The sequence below is a fragment of the Sarcophilus harrisii genome, chromosome 5, assembly GCF_902635505.1.
Source record: "Sarcophilus harrisii chromosome 5, mSarHar1.11, whole genome shotgun sequence".
Taxonomy (NCBI): Eukaryota; Metazoa; Chordata; class Mammalia; order Dasyuromorphia; family Dasyuridae; genus Sarcophilus; species Sarcophilus harrisii.
Genome location: NC_045430.1, coordinates 145157522 through 145174515, shown reverse-complemented (window position 1 = coordinate 145174515; position 16994 = coordinate 145157522). Strand labels below are relative to the sequence as shown.

The window sequence follows — 16994 nt, the reverse complement described above, 5'->3', positions numbered from 1 at the left end:
CTTTCCCCCCACTTTTTCCTTTTTCACTTTTTTTGCTTCTTGTTTTTTTATCCCTTCCCTAATTTCATCCCTATTACTAAATCAACTACAATTGTCTGGTAATCCAATGGTAACTTATTAACACATGCAACCTGATGGTGGCACTCAGAGAATATAGTTTTATTAATGTGGAGCTGGAAGGTTTCACAATGGTCAACTAGTCTAACTCAGTGATTTTATTAGATGAAAAAACTGAAATCAGGTAAGTCAATTTCTGTAAGTCACACAACTAATAAGTGTCAAGACGTGACATTTGAATACATGTCCTCTGGTTATAAAACCAGAAAAAATTTTTTAATGAAATATATGAAAGACAGCAAGACACAGTAGAGAGATAACAAACTTGGAATCATTAAAATCTCTTGTTCAGATGTATCCTCTGCAATATACAATTTAATTGATGTTTGCCAAGTTATTTAGCCTCTATCTGAACTACGCAACTCTCTCAGACTGCAAGCTGTCAGTATCAAATAGAGGAGTTTCTATCCAAAGGGCTCTAACTCAATGGAATCACAAAACTAGATCCAAAAAAGAAAGACAAAATTTTAATATGAGTTTACTGTATTCTAAGTATCTAAAAGACATGCAAAAGAACACAAAGTATGTAAGAACAAAAGCTTTTTTAAAGTATATTTTTCAATAATTTCTAATTAGACTTAGGAAAATACATGGCTTGCTAAGAAAATGCTCTTCCCTAAGGTTTTTATGTTCTTTCCCTGCAAGGTATCAAATCCTTTAGGGTATGTTTATAATATACAGCAAAAGATCACTCTCTCATGCTACAGTAAAAATTATTCTCCTCCCCCAATAAAAACAAATTCTTTAGTCTTCCATATTACCTGGGCATTTGAGTCAGACAATATTTATTGAAATTACATTAAGATATAGCATCAAATATTTATTCTCTTTTAGTTGCTCATGCAATTTTTTCCCCCACCTATCAAAAACTCATCCAGGATGTTGACAGAAGTTTTCCAGAGGAAAATATGTTAACTTTGTCAGGCTATTTTTTTCCTCATTAAAAAAGAAAAAAAGACATGAAAAGAGTAAAATATGATGCTAAGTGGTCACATCCTCTAGTTGGCTGTGCATATACCTTCCAGCTTACCAAATGTAAGGAAGAAAAGTAAAGGGATCCACTGTCTGGATGCTGGCCCATTTTTTATAGAATAAGGACTTGAAAAAAAATCAGTCTTTTGAAAATTTAGTATATTAATTTTTATTAGCACATCTGAGACCTACTGATGGCTGGACCATGTTTTCTTATTCTATAGCTACTCCACAGGGGTGACCTTTTCATTCATTCATTCATTCATTCACTCATTCATTCATTCATGCTTGCTTTCTTTAAATAAATTATAATCTCCTGCTGTACATACAAGCACTGTGTCTTGACATTCTGAAGAGAGAACAAAAGGAGAGTTATTTTTTTCAGAACAATGGGATATTAGTGTTCTATAATACTTAAGTATTAAACAGACTTTTAACTATATGAAAGAGGCAGCTGGGTCGTGCTGTATACAAAGAACTGCCCTTGAAGTGAGAAAAAATTGAGATCAAATCCAGACTCAGGAACTTATTAGCTGTGTAACCCTGGACAAATCTTTGAATCTCTGCCAGCCTTAGTTTTATCATTTGTAAAATTTGAGTAATAAAAGTAGTTATCTCCCATGGTTGTTGTAAGAATAAAATGAGACATTCACAGAGCATTTTGTATATCTTAAAACACCACATAAATGTTGCAAATTTTTTTTTATCATTTTGTGCTTTTTATTACTTAGTTTTGATACAAAGATTTTTAATATTAAATTAATTCTCTCAGGCTGAATACTCTTCTAGTGTTAATTTTCTACTCATAAACAGGTATTGTATTCTTAATAGTTTTATACCTACATACAATATATATGTACATATGTATTAAATAATATTCCTTCAATCATGTTTACCATCCTCTTTACCTCCATATTTCTAGGTAATTTATACTCACTGTATATTAACTCAACATTGCCTCATTCTTCAATCTCCTACAATAAGGCTTTATCCTCCTCTATCTAAAGAAATTACATTCTCCAAGGTTGTCAATTAACTCCCAATTGTCAAATCCAATACTTTTCAGCCCTAAGAAAGCTTGACTTCTTGAATAATTTACATGTTATTCCCCTTTGATTCTCTCTTATCTAATATGATAAATTTGTTTTTTTAATAAGACTATCTCTATTGTGATTCATCTTAAGAGATCATCAAGGAAAACTACCCCAATATTCTAGAAATGGAGGGGGATATACTAATTAAGAATCTATCAATCATATTTGGAAAGAGATCGCACAAGGAAAACCCCAAGGAATAGTGTTGTAAAACTCCAGAACTACAAGGCCAAGGCAAAAATGCTGCAAGCTATTAGACAAAAAAAGATTTAAATATCAAGGAGCAACAGTCAGGATTATCCAGGATCTGGCAGCTTCTACAATAAAAGACCAGAGGGCCTGGAATACCATATTCTGAAAGGCAAAGATTCTGGGGTTACAACCAAGATTTAATTACCTAGAAACATTCAGCATCATCTTTTGGGGGAAGAAATGGAGTTCAATGACTTTCAATCATTTCTGTTGAAAAAAATCAGAACTAAACAGAAAATTTAATCTACAAACACAGGACTCAAGAGAAACATAGAAAAGTAAATGGGTATAATACACACACACACATACACACACACACACACACACACACACATATATATATATATATATATATATATATATATTTAAAGTTAAACTATTTATATCCCTAGATGGGAAAATGATATCTGTAACTCTTGAGAACTGTATCTGTTACTGGGGCAGACAGAAGGGGCATCACATGGACTGAGGGTGTGGTTATGAGGGGACTATGTGATGACATTAAAGAAAAAGATATTAAGTGATGGGAAAAGGTATCTGCTGGAAAAAAAAGAGGAAAGGGGATGTACAATAGGACAAATTAGAACACATGATGAGGAGCAAAACACTTATTACAATTGAGGGAAAGAAGGCAGGGGGATAAGCATTATCTGAAGCGTGATCTCATCAGTTTTGGCTTTAAGAAGGAATAATTTAATCATTCAGTTGGGTATAGAAATTAATCTAACTAACTCTACAAAGAAGTAGAAGAAAAAAAGAAAGAAAAGAGAGGGGCAGGACTGAAGGGAGGGCAGAAAAAAGGTAAGAGAAGGGGGAAAAGGTGATAGATTATAAGGTAGTAGAATATAAGAAAACATTACTAAGAACAGGGTGGAAAGACAACAAAAGTTCTCAGGGGAGAAAACAGGATGGTGTGAAATACAGAGCTTGGTAATTATAACTGTGAATGTGAATGGAATGAACTCTCCCCCAAAATGGAAGTGAATAGCAGAGAGGATTAAAAAAACTGAATCCTACTATATGTTGTTTACAAGAAACACATTTGACACAGAGAGACACATAAAGCATAACAATAAAAGGCTAGAACAAAATTTATTATCCTTTGGTTAAAGTAAAAAAAAAAAAGCAGGGATAGCAATTATGATATCAGATACAGCAAAAGTAAAAATAGAACTTATTAAAAGAGATAAGGAAGGAAAGTACATCTTGGTAAAAGGTACTGTAAAAAAAAGAAGTAGTAATAATACTAAATGTATATGCACCAAATAGTAGAGAAGCCACATTTCTAGAGATTTTTAGACAGTTATAGGAAGAAATAGACAACAAAAGTATATTAGTGTGGGATCTCAACCTTCCCTTCTCAGAATCAGACAATTCTAACCATAAAATAAACAAGAACAAATTTAGGGAGGTTAATAGAATCCTAGAAAACCTAGATATTATAGACTTCTGGAGAAAATCCAAGCGACAGATACCATTTTATTTTAGCAGTACATGGCAGCTACACAAAAATTGACCAGGTATCAGGGTATAAAAACTTCAGAATCAAATGTAAAAAGTCAGAAATAATAAGCTTCCTTTTCAGACCAAAATGCAATAAAGAGGAAGGGAAAAATAGAATAAAAAGCAATTGGAAATTACATAACCTAATTCAAAAAATGAGTGGGGCAAACAACAAATCACAGAAATAATACATAATTTCATCCAAGAAAATGACAATAATGAGACAACATACTAAAATCTATGGAATGCAAACAAAGCAGTTCTTAGGGGAAATTTTATATTTCTAAATAATTACATGAATAAAATAGAGAAAGAGGAGACCAATAAATTGAGTGTGCAACTATAGAAAAAGAAAAAAAAATTAACCCCCCCTGAATAAATACCAAATTAAAAATTCTGAAATTCAAAGGAGAGTAATAAAATTGAAACTAAGAAAATTATAAAACTAATTAATAACTTAGTTTCTTGAAGTAGACTATCTCTATTGTGATTTATCTTTACTTCTCAAGGTACTTTTATTTTTTGGCAGGGGTCAGAAACAATCATTTATTTTCTCTAATGGTTAGTTTTAAAAAATAATTTTTATTGACATCTCTAGGGTGCCTCCTTACTTTACCAAAGAGCCATTTCATCCCAAAGAATATTTTTTAAAAAGTAAAGCAATCAGCATAATTGATCAATACACTGAAAATGTCTGAAAACATGTGCAAAGTATAACATTTACTGATTTCCCACTTCTGTGAAGGATAGTATTGAGGGTATCTTTTCATATTTCTATTTGAGTCATCCTTGATCTTAACAGTTTTGTTATATTCACTTATGATTTTTGGTGTGCAGTTGTTCTATTTACATTGTTGTAATTATTGCATAGATTGTTTTCTTGGCTCTGGTTGCTTCATTTTGCATCATTTCATGTGGATCTTTTCATGCTTCTCTGTATTCATTAAATATTGATATTTCTTGTGGAAGAGTTCTTTTCTTTTACTTTCATGTACTACAATTTGTTTAACTATCCCCTACTTGATGGACATGCATTTTGTTCAATTCTTTTTTATCACAGAAATTTCTGATATAAATATTTGGTAGGTGTTTGTTATTATTATTGAAAACTTCCTTGGGGGATAAACTCAGTAATGAAGTCTCATTCAAGGAATAATTTATTAATTTTTTTGTATAATTCCAAATCGCTTTCCAAAATGATTGTACTATTTCATAGCTCCACTATATATTAGTGTGACCATCTTCCACAACCACTCCAACATTGACTATTGACAATTTTTTGTGTAATTCTTTGTGTATATGTGTGTGTATATATAGACACACATCATTATGTATAGTTAATTCTTCACCACATATTATATTTCTCATATAATCATATACTGTTTATATATACATATATATCTATAATACATATATATTTAACTTACTAATATTTTATGTATTTTGGATGTCAAACTAATCAGAGAAATTTGATACAAAGACTTTTTTCTCATTCAACTACTTCCCTTTTTATTTCTAGGCATATTAATTTTATCGGTATATGCAGAAAATTTTCAGTTTCATGTTATCGGAACTATATATGTTATTTTCTGTCTTTGCTCCTTTTCTTCTTTGGTTAAGAATATCTCTCCTAACTATGCCTCTTCTATCAAGAACAACAACAAATCTAATAATTTATTCTTTAAGGTAATCTCTCAATACACTGTCTCTTGTGTACCTCATCGAATCCACTTTTTCTTCCAAGGATTCCTAATTTCATGTCTCCATCTTGGCTGCTTTAGGGATCTCATCAATTACCCTGGTTTCAATTATCAGCTCTATGTGACCACTAATCTCTCCTCTAAGCTCCTGTCCTAAATTTCCAGCTCAATCTAGGCAAATCCAGAGGTGAAAGTTAAACTAATCATCTCTCAAAAACTTTACTATCTTCTGAATATATACTAATTAAAGTTCAAATGATACTTCCCTTCTTCCATATGGCACACTTAGGTTTAAGACTTCAGATCATATTTGATATCAATCCATTTTACATTCAGTTATAAAGATCTATTGATTATATTTCTGCTATTATAGCTGCTACCTCTTTCCTAGTCACATCACCACTCTTCTAGTTGAAGGTGTCCTCCCTCCTTCCCTTGACTACTACAATTCTATTGGCTCCCCTGCTCCTAGTTTCTCTGTTTTCAAAAAAAAAAAAAAAAATTACAACTGTCAAACAAATCTTTTTAATGAAAAAGGTCTGAAAAAAACAAAACAAAAATATTCTTAGAACTTATTTAAAATGACATTTAGAGTCCTTAATGATTTTGCTCTAGTCTGTCTCTATATTTTTATTTGACATAGTAAACTTCACTCACTTTTTGTGGAGGTCAAATTGAGTTGACTTAATCATTCCTTAATCATATCCTTCCCTTAGTCACCTTTTTGCCTTTGCATAGTCTTTTGTTTCTAGAATGGACATTGTACTTCTCTGCTTGTAGAAATTCTATTCTTTTGAAGTTTAGTTCATATGATATTGTGCTTGAAATCACTTTGTATATGGTTTTCCTTTATTGTCTTTTCAAAGAGGTATTTTACATTTACTTCTACTTTTCATTCTTTTTAGTTTGACTGATTCTTGTTGTCTTATAGAGTCATTAGCTTCCATTTGCTCACTTCTAGTTTTTCATGTATGATTTTCTTCAGTTAGATTTTGTACCTCCTTTTCCATTTGATTAATTCTACTTTTAAAGCTATTGTTTTTTCAATGTCTTTTTCAATGCTTTTTTTCATTTGACCAATTGTATTTTTTAAGGATCTCTTCAGTCAATTTTTTTTCTGTCCTTCTCTTCCTAAGATGTTGACTGTCTCTTTCATACTTTTATTTCTTCTCCCATTTTTTTCTACCTCTCTTATTTAACGTTTAAAATCCTTTATGAACTTTTCCAAGAAGGCCTGTTGGGTTTGAGACCAGTTCATATCCTCTTATGAGGAATTCACATGTAGGCACTTTGTTCTTTTCTGAGTTGGTGTTTTGGTTTTCCTTGTCAACATCTTAGTTTTCTACGGTCAAGATTCTTTTTTATTTTTTGTTCATTTTTTCCCTATCCTTCCCCTACCCCCATTTCATGACTTTTAAGCTGAGGTATGTTCCTGGGGCACTGGGGTACTGTCCCAAAACTCTTGTGCAGCTTTGAGCACAGGTACTCCTTGTGTCTGGTGACTTGCTTATAGAGCTGAGGTTACTTTGACCTAGTCTAGCCTGTTGTATCTTAATTTCCTGGGCTGACAATTTACCTCCTACACTGCAACTTGGGGCTGCTCCACTGGTTTGTGATGCTACTGTTATGTTGAATTAAGATGGAAAGGTATCAGTTGTGATCTGCTCTGTGATTAAGACTCTCCTAAGCTGGCTTGCTAGGACACCATCTCAGTTTGCCTGTGAATCCCTTTTACTCCAGTGAGACTGACTTTTTCTGAAATCCTTCCAAATTATGTTATGCTAGAAAAATTGTTTCATTCCACATAGACTCTATTGTTCCACAATCTGTTCAAAGGCTTAGTTCTGAGGAAAACTGAGAGTGCTTAAGCAACTTTCTGGCTTCACTCAACTGTCTAGGCTCTGTTCCTGATTTTATTGTCTTAGATATACGTTATAGGTCATAGTCAAATGTAAACTCTTTGAGGGCAAGGATTGTTTCATTTTGGCTTTTATGTTTCCAGTATCTACCACAGATGGTTACATGTAATAAGTATTTCATGAGTGTTTATTGAATTGGATTTTCCCATTTAGAAGTGATCCTATCCTTTTCACATCTCACATGCCATTCTATTTAATCTTATTTCTATACTCTTATCATATTCTAACTTGCATTATAGTTATTTGTGTTTATACTTGTTCTCATTATACTTGCAAGCCCTTTAAGGGTAAGATGTATTTTTTTTTTTGTTATTTATGGCACATAGCAAAGCATATAATATATTAAATTCTTAATACATGTTTTATGAATCGAAGTGATTATATAAAAGAATATGGTCAAGATGATGTATTAGTTGAACTAATATGTGATCCATGATGCTAGTATTTCCTATTTCTGTTTCCATAATACAATGCAGAGTTCATTTTAATCAAAATGTGATATCACCAATGCTTTATTTTAATCAGACCTGTTTTGTTAATCAATAATCATTCATTAAATTATATGTTAAATTATATATTTACCATGTGCCAGGAACCATGTTAGGTTGTAGCAGGAAGAATATTTACCAGTCTTTTACCATGTGCACTGGACTAGTTTGATTTTTAAAAATTCATTGAAACATTCGCAAGACTTAATTGGGTAAAAGGACTAAAGATGTGGGTCACTGACCTTACTTTCTGTTTGCTTTAATACAAATAGGAACAGGGAGGTCTAGGCCCTTTCCCAACAACAGCTGAAAAAATCATGGCTAACTCAGAGGCAGAGAAGGTGAAATTAGCTCAATCAATTTGTGTTTTCTTCATAGTACATTCTTGCTGAAAATCTTTCCTTTGTGATAGCTAAGCAAATTACTTTTTGTTAACTGTTGAATGACCTATGATTATGTCATTTGGTTTTTAATACCAGAATTAAACCACAAAGGGATTTGTCTGAGTCAGACCTAGCTAACAACATAGGCAGTAGTAAAGAAACGTTGGAAATGAAACAGGCTCTGTCCTCAATGAGCTTACATTTTGTCAGATTATTTACTAGGTTATTCAGATAATATTTAAAAGTAAAAATCCAACAAATTATAACAGAAAAAAGCAGATCTAGAATTCTATTACATCCACAGCAAATAATTGCATAAGAAAAGATGGGAATAAACAATATTTTTGAGCCTGTGGAAAATCAGGTAAACTGATGCAGTATTAGAATTGAGATAATATCTATGTGGATGGAGAAAAATAGACATGCAAAGGACACCGTAGCAATGCAATCAACAAAATCTATTACCTTTATGTAGGGGATAAACAAGAAAAGAAATAATCATCACTTTGCTGTTGGTGCAGCTGTGAATAGGTCTAACCATTTTCTTCAGCAATTTGGAATTATAGAAAAAATTACAAAAATTACCTTATTGGTTGAATCCAACATCCCACTACCATGCCTTTCCTTCTAGCTCAAACAAAAATAGGTCAGAGCCAAGTTAAAAAAGAGAGGAAGAAAGAAAGGAAATGAGAGAAACAAAGAAATGAAGGAAAGAAAGAAAGGTAAGAAGGAAGGAAGGAAGAAAAGAAGAAAGGAAGGAAGGAAGGAAGAAGGGAAGAAAGGAAGGGAGAAAGAAAGGTTAAATCTATAATCCTGTGAAATTTATCTAATTTAAGCCAACTTGGGAAACATCCTCAGTATTCTTTATTTCACAACTATATAGAGCTATTTTTAACCCTAAAGTAGCAATAGAAAATGGTCCTTTCAATTTTGAGATCATATATTTTCCAAAACTTCTAGTCAAGTGTAAAAAGCAATTTTAAAATAATAATATTGTAATATTGACAAGTGTTTATTATAAGATATATCTTTTTTTCTGATAAGTATTTGGAATGAGTAAGGCCAACCATGCAGAAGAACACCAAAGTTGAACTAAGGTGAATGGAGCAAGGTGGATTTAATTGATTCAGAGTTATGAAATCATAAAAATTCACCTTGGGCTGTACCAGAGGCCAGTTAAGAATGACTAGGTATATTACAAGGAAAAAATGAAGCAAAAGACTAAAGTTTTCTAAAAAATAAAATTTATTTTCTCCTTCCAATTCTGCTTATTATTCTACTCCCATATTTCCCCCAAAGAAATAGGTATTTGGCAAGTGTTAACTTCACATATATTTTCTACAGGACATTCTATATTATTAAGTCATCTATAATAAATCTGATCATTATTTAATCAGTAAGTTTTACTTAGTGCCTTCTATATGTTGAATACTATATACTTTAAAGGATACAAGTCTGGTAACAATTCTGATGAAGTTAAAATTTTGTAGGGGAGTATAAGATTTACAAACATGAAAGAATTAGATCCCAGCTGTTCAATTATATGGTTTATGTATGTATGTGTGTGTATGTGTGTGTGTGTGTGTGTGTGTGTGTGTGTGTAATATAGATCTAGTTGAAGAAAAAGTGATAAAAGGTACAAAGTAAGAGAGATAAATGAAGGTTTCATGTAAGAAGTGCACATGTGTGTGTGTATATATGTCATATATACATATATATTTGTAGATATGTGTGTGTATGTATATATATATATATATATATATAGTGTGTGTGTGTGTGTATGTGTGTGTGTGTGTATCCCCCACAAATATATAATCACGTGCTAAAATCTTTGGTCTAGACTATTAATATAATATCAGAAGAGAGAATTTTCTTTTTGTTTATTCATTGAATCGGGGAAAATTATCCTTATTTTTATATTTTAGAAAAATCAAAGAATAGGATTCAGCTTAATTTAATAAGTATTTAGTAATCACCTTCTATATGCAAAGCCTGATGTTAAATGTTAAGAACAGAAGACAAAAACCAATTCTTTCCTCAAGGAGTTTATATTCTACTGGCAAAACCAACATGCAGACAGAAAAGTAAATAATTCTTTCTCCTTCTATATATTCTTTTTAGCAGCACCTAGAGAAGTGAAGAAATCTTCCCAAAGGAAATTATGGTATTCTCTTCTTTTTCTAAAATATATGATGGTTCTCCGGGAGCAGGTTTCTTGGGGAAGTTTTCTGAAGGCAGCCTTAGTTTCGGTTCAAAGTAATAATCACCTCAAATACATCCAGGAGTTAAAATCCAATCTTTTATTGTCTCTTCCAAAATAGCCCAGTCAGCTTTCTTTGGTTCTGAGAGCTCTTGTTGCTAGTCTTTTGTTCTGCCACCTTCTGCCTCTAGCTCAACTCTGACTCCTGGCAATCTTCCGAACTGACTGACTTCACTGACTCAGCTCCTTTTTACGCTCTTTTAGAGGTTTTAAACTCAAAGGTTGACTCCCCCTCTGAGAGTGGGATTATGGGAGGTGTGAATCTCATTCTTATGAATCTCATACTGAATTCTGACTTGTGAATCTCCCAAACTTGTGAACTAATGTGTGTGAGCTAATGTGTGAACTCTCAAACGTGCAAACCCAAGCACACAGCATTGTTTCCATCAATTCCAGCGAGTCAACACCTTGTTTCAAGTTCTGGCTCATAACAGGAAATGATAGTGAGATGAGACTTGAAGCCTAGATTCTAAGAGAGAAAAGAGCAATATAGTGCATTCCAAGCAAAGTAGATTATGTGTGTCACAGTATGGTGAGATTAGGATAAAGAGGGGGATGGAATTTGAAGTTCAAGAAACATTAAAGAAATTTCTTTGGCTGAAATTTAGAGTTTATGAGGGAAAGTAATGTTAATAAAGAAATTAATTCAATTTGATGAACATTTGTCAAGTCCCTACTACATGTTGAACACTGCGGATTCAAAGTTATAAATAAAATGATTTCTGATCTCAAGAAGTTTGCATTGGGGGGGGGATGGGGGGAATGGAGATTAAAGATAACATGTATCCAAATAGAGAAGCACAAAATATGTATCAAATAAGTGTAAAACAGTACACATCTCAAAGCCATTGCCTATGTTTTTAACTGGATCTGACTCAAACTGATCCCTTTGTGTAAAGGGCTGAAACTCTGAGTTGATGAACTGAGGTTGGACAACCAAGCAATTAAGGCTAACTACCGATTGGACAATAATCTATTAGCATATATTTCCACTTCTGTGCTGGTTCAATCTTTTGGTGTATACAGAGAATTGTAGAAAGGATTAGGGGGTGGAGTAAGACAAGCCAGAGGCACTTTGGCAGTAGAGGTGGAAAAGGAATCATAGAGATCCTGTGTCCATTCCCTTCACTTCTACCCTAAAGACCAAGGATTTTTGCTTATCCTGACTCTGGCTGATTCTAAAGTATCCAGGGTGCTAACTTGGTTTTCACACGTTTGTACTTTAGTTCTGATATTAAAAAACAATGACATAATTGTAGATAATTCAACAATTGGCAATAAGTGATTTATTTAGCTATCACAAAGGAAATATAACATTTTCCTTGACCCCTTTTCAGCTATTAGTACCTTTCTACATGGATGAAATCATATTTACCAAGCATATATTTTGTATTTACTTAAATGTGTATTGTTTCCTTCAAAAAATGTAAGCTTTTAGAGAACATCAATTCTTTCTCTTCTATCTGTATGTCCTTGGAATCAACACAATATGTACTAGGTGTTTAATAAAAGCTTGTTCCTTGCTTGCTTGATCCTTGGGATGGAATAAGCCAAAGGAACAGTAGTTTGATGTCATAAGAGAAGAGTTTGAGAATAGGCATAAACAACCAAGTGAGTTGTCTTGCACAAGAAATTCCTGGGAATTTCGTGCTTCTCCTGTGTCTGCCTTTCTATATCTGTCCTAGTCTAATAAATTTACACCTTGTCTCTCTCTTCCCTCCTTCCCTCTCTCCCTCCCTCCATCTGTGTCTCTCCCCCCCTCCATATAAATTATGTGACTTACAAATGATCTCCATGGAAATATGCTCTTTTAATAGAGTATGGTTGAATTAGAAGTTTAAGGAGAGAGGAATAATGTTATTATATTTATTGTTATACAATATAAATAATTTATTAATTAAAAACTATTTTATTAAATGCGTTTACTTTGAATTATGTGATTTTTATGTAACAAAAGTAAATATATTGGTATATTTTTATAGAAACCATCTGTTTTTTGAACAACTTGAAACTGGTATCTAATACTTACCTCCAACTTAATAGATCCCAAAAAAGGAAGTTACTAGCTTCAGTTCTGCCATAAACTTGACCTTTCCCCAACTCTCATATTATTTAAAACTGCTACTGGGTCTGACAACCTTGATATTACCCTCAATTCCTCACTTGGATTCAACTCATGTACTCATTTTGTGGTAAAATCTTGGTGTTTCTACATACTCAACATTTCCTATGAATAGTGCCTTTTCTGTCATTCAGCTCTCAGTCACCATCCTAGTATAAATCCTCATCACTTCAAAACTAGTTGATAGTTTTTTGGTTAGTCTCCCTCCCTCAAGGCTATGCCCACTCCAATCCAGCCTATACTCAATTGCTTAGGTTTGACCATGTGGCCTTATTTCTTAATGAACTTTTATGGTTCCCTATTATCTTCAAGATCAAATGTACAATCCTGTTTGCCATAAAACTCTCCACAATCTGGCCTTTACTTGTCTTTCTAATTTCCTTATACTTTACCCACCACTCCATAATTCATGATCCATTCATACTAACCCTTTCCCACCTTATTCTTCATATATGATGCTCCATTTTCTAATTCCATATATTCCCAATGTATCTTAATTTTATGTAGCATCTCCTGCTTCTTCTATGCTTTTACTCTGGCTCTGCTCTATGCCTAGAATAGCTTGCCTTTCAATTTGGTCTCATCACTTCCCTAATAACCTTCAAGATTCAGTTTAAAACCCATTTCTGCAGAAACATTTTCTTATTCCTTCTCTCTGAAGTTATTTTCCATCACTTCTGTTTTTATTGTGAATGTCCAAAGTTAATTACATTACCCCTCTCCATTGGAATGTGAACTCCTTGATAAGTTTATTATTTTTTTGCCTTTCTTTTTATTCTCTGCACATAGAACTGTGCCTGCTACACAGGCTTAATAAATGCTTACTAACTGATAAGGGGTAATTTATGACTTGTAAATTGGAGGAGATCATATTGGAGGATAGTGATGGTAAATGCTATGCTAAAATATGTAATTACAAATCAATTGCAATACAGCGGAGATATAGTCAGACTATAGTATAAAGTAAGACTTCTATCATTTTCCTTCTTATGGAAAATATTCTTTTCTTAATCCATTCTAAGATCATAGAATCAAATTAGCTTTCTTCTTATCATGTAGCATTTGCAGACCAATAAAATCCTCACTTTTATTTATTTCATGGAACATAATCTAGTCATGCCCTCTTGGATCTTTGTCTAGGTCTAGTGTATGATTTTGACTGCAAATGCAGAATTTTATATTACTTTTATTAAAAGTTTATTTTGTTAGAATAAGATTATTATTCAACTGTCATGGTTTTCTGGCATTATAACTCTTATTTATCCAATTAGTTATTTTATCTTTCTTCATGCCATTTGCAAATTTGCCTGACATTCTATTTATCCCCATCTAACTTACTGATAAAAAATTTAAGACAACAGAAAATCATAGACAGATCCATGGGGTATTTCACTAAAGATTTCCCTCTAAGTTGACATCAGTCCATAAATTCCTACCCTTTCCACTCAGTAATTCAATCATTGCTAAATCTACCTAATTATATCACCGTCTAGTTGACATAGCTGCTACTGATCCAAAAGGCTAGCATGATAAATTTTGTCAAATGTCTCCTTGAAATCCCAGTATAATATTCTATGACATTTATCTGGTAGGTCTTTCTAGTTGCTGTCAAAAAAGAATGGTGGCTCCTGTCCAAGTACTCTTTTGAATCTTCTATGAAGTATGTAATCAACATAGTAGGGGCTCAATTCTAAGTCTTTTAAATTACATTGCTACTAATGAAGTATGCAGACTCTCCATATTCTATCTGATACCTAGCATGTCTCTTTTTCTGATCATCCTTTTTATTTAAATTTATACAGAGAATTCCCAAATCATCACAGAATGTAGACAAATATAATTTTTTTTAAAGTTTGACAAATCTTATTTTTTTCATTTTCATTTTTTTCTGTCCTTGTTCAAGTTTTATCCAAATTTGTTTTTGGAAGATTTTGGCCTAGTCTGGAACCAAGTATCTATAAACTTGTTTTTCCCCTTCATTTCTTTCCAATTCTTAAAGTGATAATATAACTATTTTCCCCAGTCTCCTTTCATAATATATTGCAAATGAATTTGAATTCTAAACTGTCAATTCCCTTGCATATTACATTTGTCTATCAAGAGCATCAAGTGTTTGCTGACTAATGTAGTTTCAAGTCTCTTTTATTCTCTTACTTATGGTGATTATTTGTATTAATTAAAATTCCACAGAAAAATGAATGTCATGTTAATGTCTTTTCCTTATTCATTTCCCAATTTCAGCATTGATAATTCATTTAAACATATTAATTTTTAAAAATTGCATATAATGATTTTTGTTCATTTTCATTTTATTCTCTAATTTGGCATTGGTTTTTATTTTTATACTAGTGACTTAATGACCTGGCTATACATAGAGATCTTATTCAAGAATGATTATCATGGTAGGTTTGCTTGTTCCTTGTTAATTAATTTCATTTTTTACAAAAACGCTATTTGCAGCTCACATTGTTCATCATTGCTCAACTCTCTCCTTGAATGGACAAAAGAAAAGGATTTAATTAAGTACTTAATGTGTGTCAAAATTGATTTTAAGATCTGAATATACAAATATATGTGAGACAGTTCTTGCTCTTAAGGAGCTTAAGTTCTCTCTGGGGTAAAACTCATGTAGATAAGGTAACTGAGGCATCATAACAAGAGTCATAATCAAGCCATGGGGCATTCAATTGCATATCACATCTCTTTCTGGAAATAGTGGTTGTATTATAATATTAATTTGGTTCTTGATCCACTTATCCTTATTACATTATTTTTCACGGGCTTATTTGTGTATATGTTTTTTTCAACGATTAGGCAATAAATTACTTGTAGACAGAGACTGTGCTATTTTTCATATATGAATTCAGCTGAATATTATATACAATGTAGATGTAAAGGCATGAATAGTTTAAAAGTTTAGACTTTAGACATAATAAATAATAAATGTTCAATTAACTAATTATGATCAATGAACTGGTTTTAATAGAATTTAGTGGTTAAAAATTAATGATCTCATTGACTGCATTGATTGTATTCAGAGGAAGGGATCTAATAGTTCCATTAAACTATTCTCTTCTGACTTCATCTGGATTTCAGTTTTTCCTCTACATAATGGTAGTTAATAACATTAGTGCTTAAGTGATCTGGAAAATCCATGTAAAAAGTTTTGGTCCTCTCCTCATACAATAGTAGAAGTCTGAATTAGTATGTTATTAAAACATAAAATATGTTGGTATCATATAGTACTATAACATGTTTTATGCATTTATGAGTTTCTAATTTTTTTCTGTGTTGTCTTCTAGCCTTAACATGTCATCTGTAGCTTCTGCAAAACTCCTCAAAAATTCCTATTTAACTTTTTTATGCTGATGGGCAATATATAGAAACCTTGATGGGGAAAGTTGTGATGCTGAAGGGATAGCTATTCTGTTTTGTTTTGAGTGATGCATTTTTGAGAAGACAAAGATAAATCGCAGCATATCTAGAAGAGGTATGAAAAACCCATTGAAAGGACTGTCACTGTCTTGTTGAAGGAATTAAGAATACTAATGGATATTAACTTAGAAAAGATAAGGTAGGAAGACTATCAAAAGTGAAATTAGTCAACAATCACTCAAGGTGTTGTGCTAAATACTATGAATAAAAACATAAGAGAAAAGGCTGACCCTGCCTTCAAGGAATTTATATTCTAATGGGGGAAGACACCATATAAACCCTGAAGGAAGGTGAAGTGCAGAAACAAAACAAGGATGATTGTATCATACCTGGGGATATGGTAAAGAAAATCTGGGAGAAACAGGAATACATCCTGCAGAGAAATGAAATGATGGTTGACATGGGTGCCTTTCTTAAAAATGGAAATTCTAAGAAGAGCAATCCAATAAGAAGGAGAGGAGGCAAGGTGAAAAAAGTACTTTCAAATTGAGAAGTCCAGGACTTGAGTGAGATTAGACCTCTCCCAGAGGACACAAGTAGAAACATTAGGTAATAGTTGTAGGGAGGTAGACTTTAGGTGAATATAATAAAGATATGCCTCCAAAGTTGTGGCCAATCACAAGTGCAATGAGAAAGTATGAGAGGTTATGTGTTCGCTCTCTCACTGAAGGTCTTTATGCAGAAGTTACTTGGCAAACTGTCAAAGAAGTATATAAAGGGGAGTCTTTATCAAAAATTTGGGATTAAAT

The 16994-nt window shown here is 32.5% G+C and overlaps 1 protein-coding gene across 13 annotated transcripts in view; it reads right to left on the bottom strand.

Moving 5' to 3' along the window:
* Positions 1–16994, bottom strand: part of MAGI2 (membrane associated guanylate kinase, WW and PDZ domain containing 2) — a 1604868-nt gene that overhangs the window by 559132 nt on the left and 1028742 nt on the right. The window lies entirely within an intron of this gene.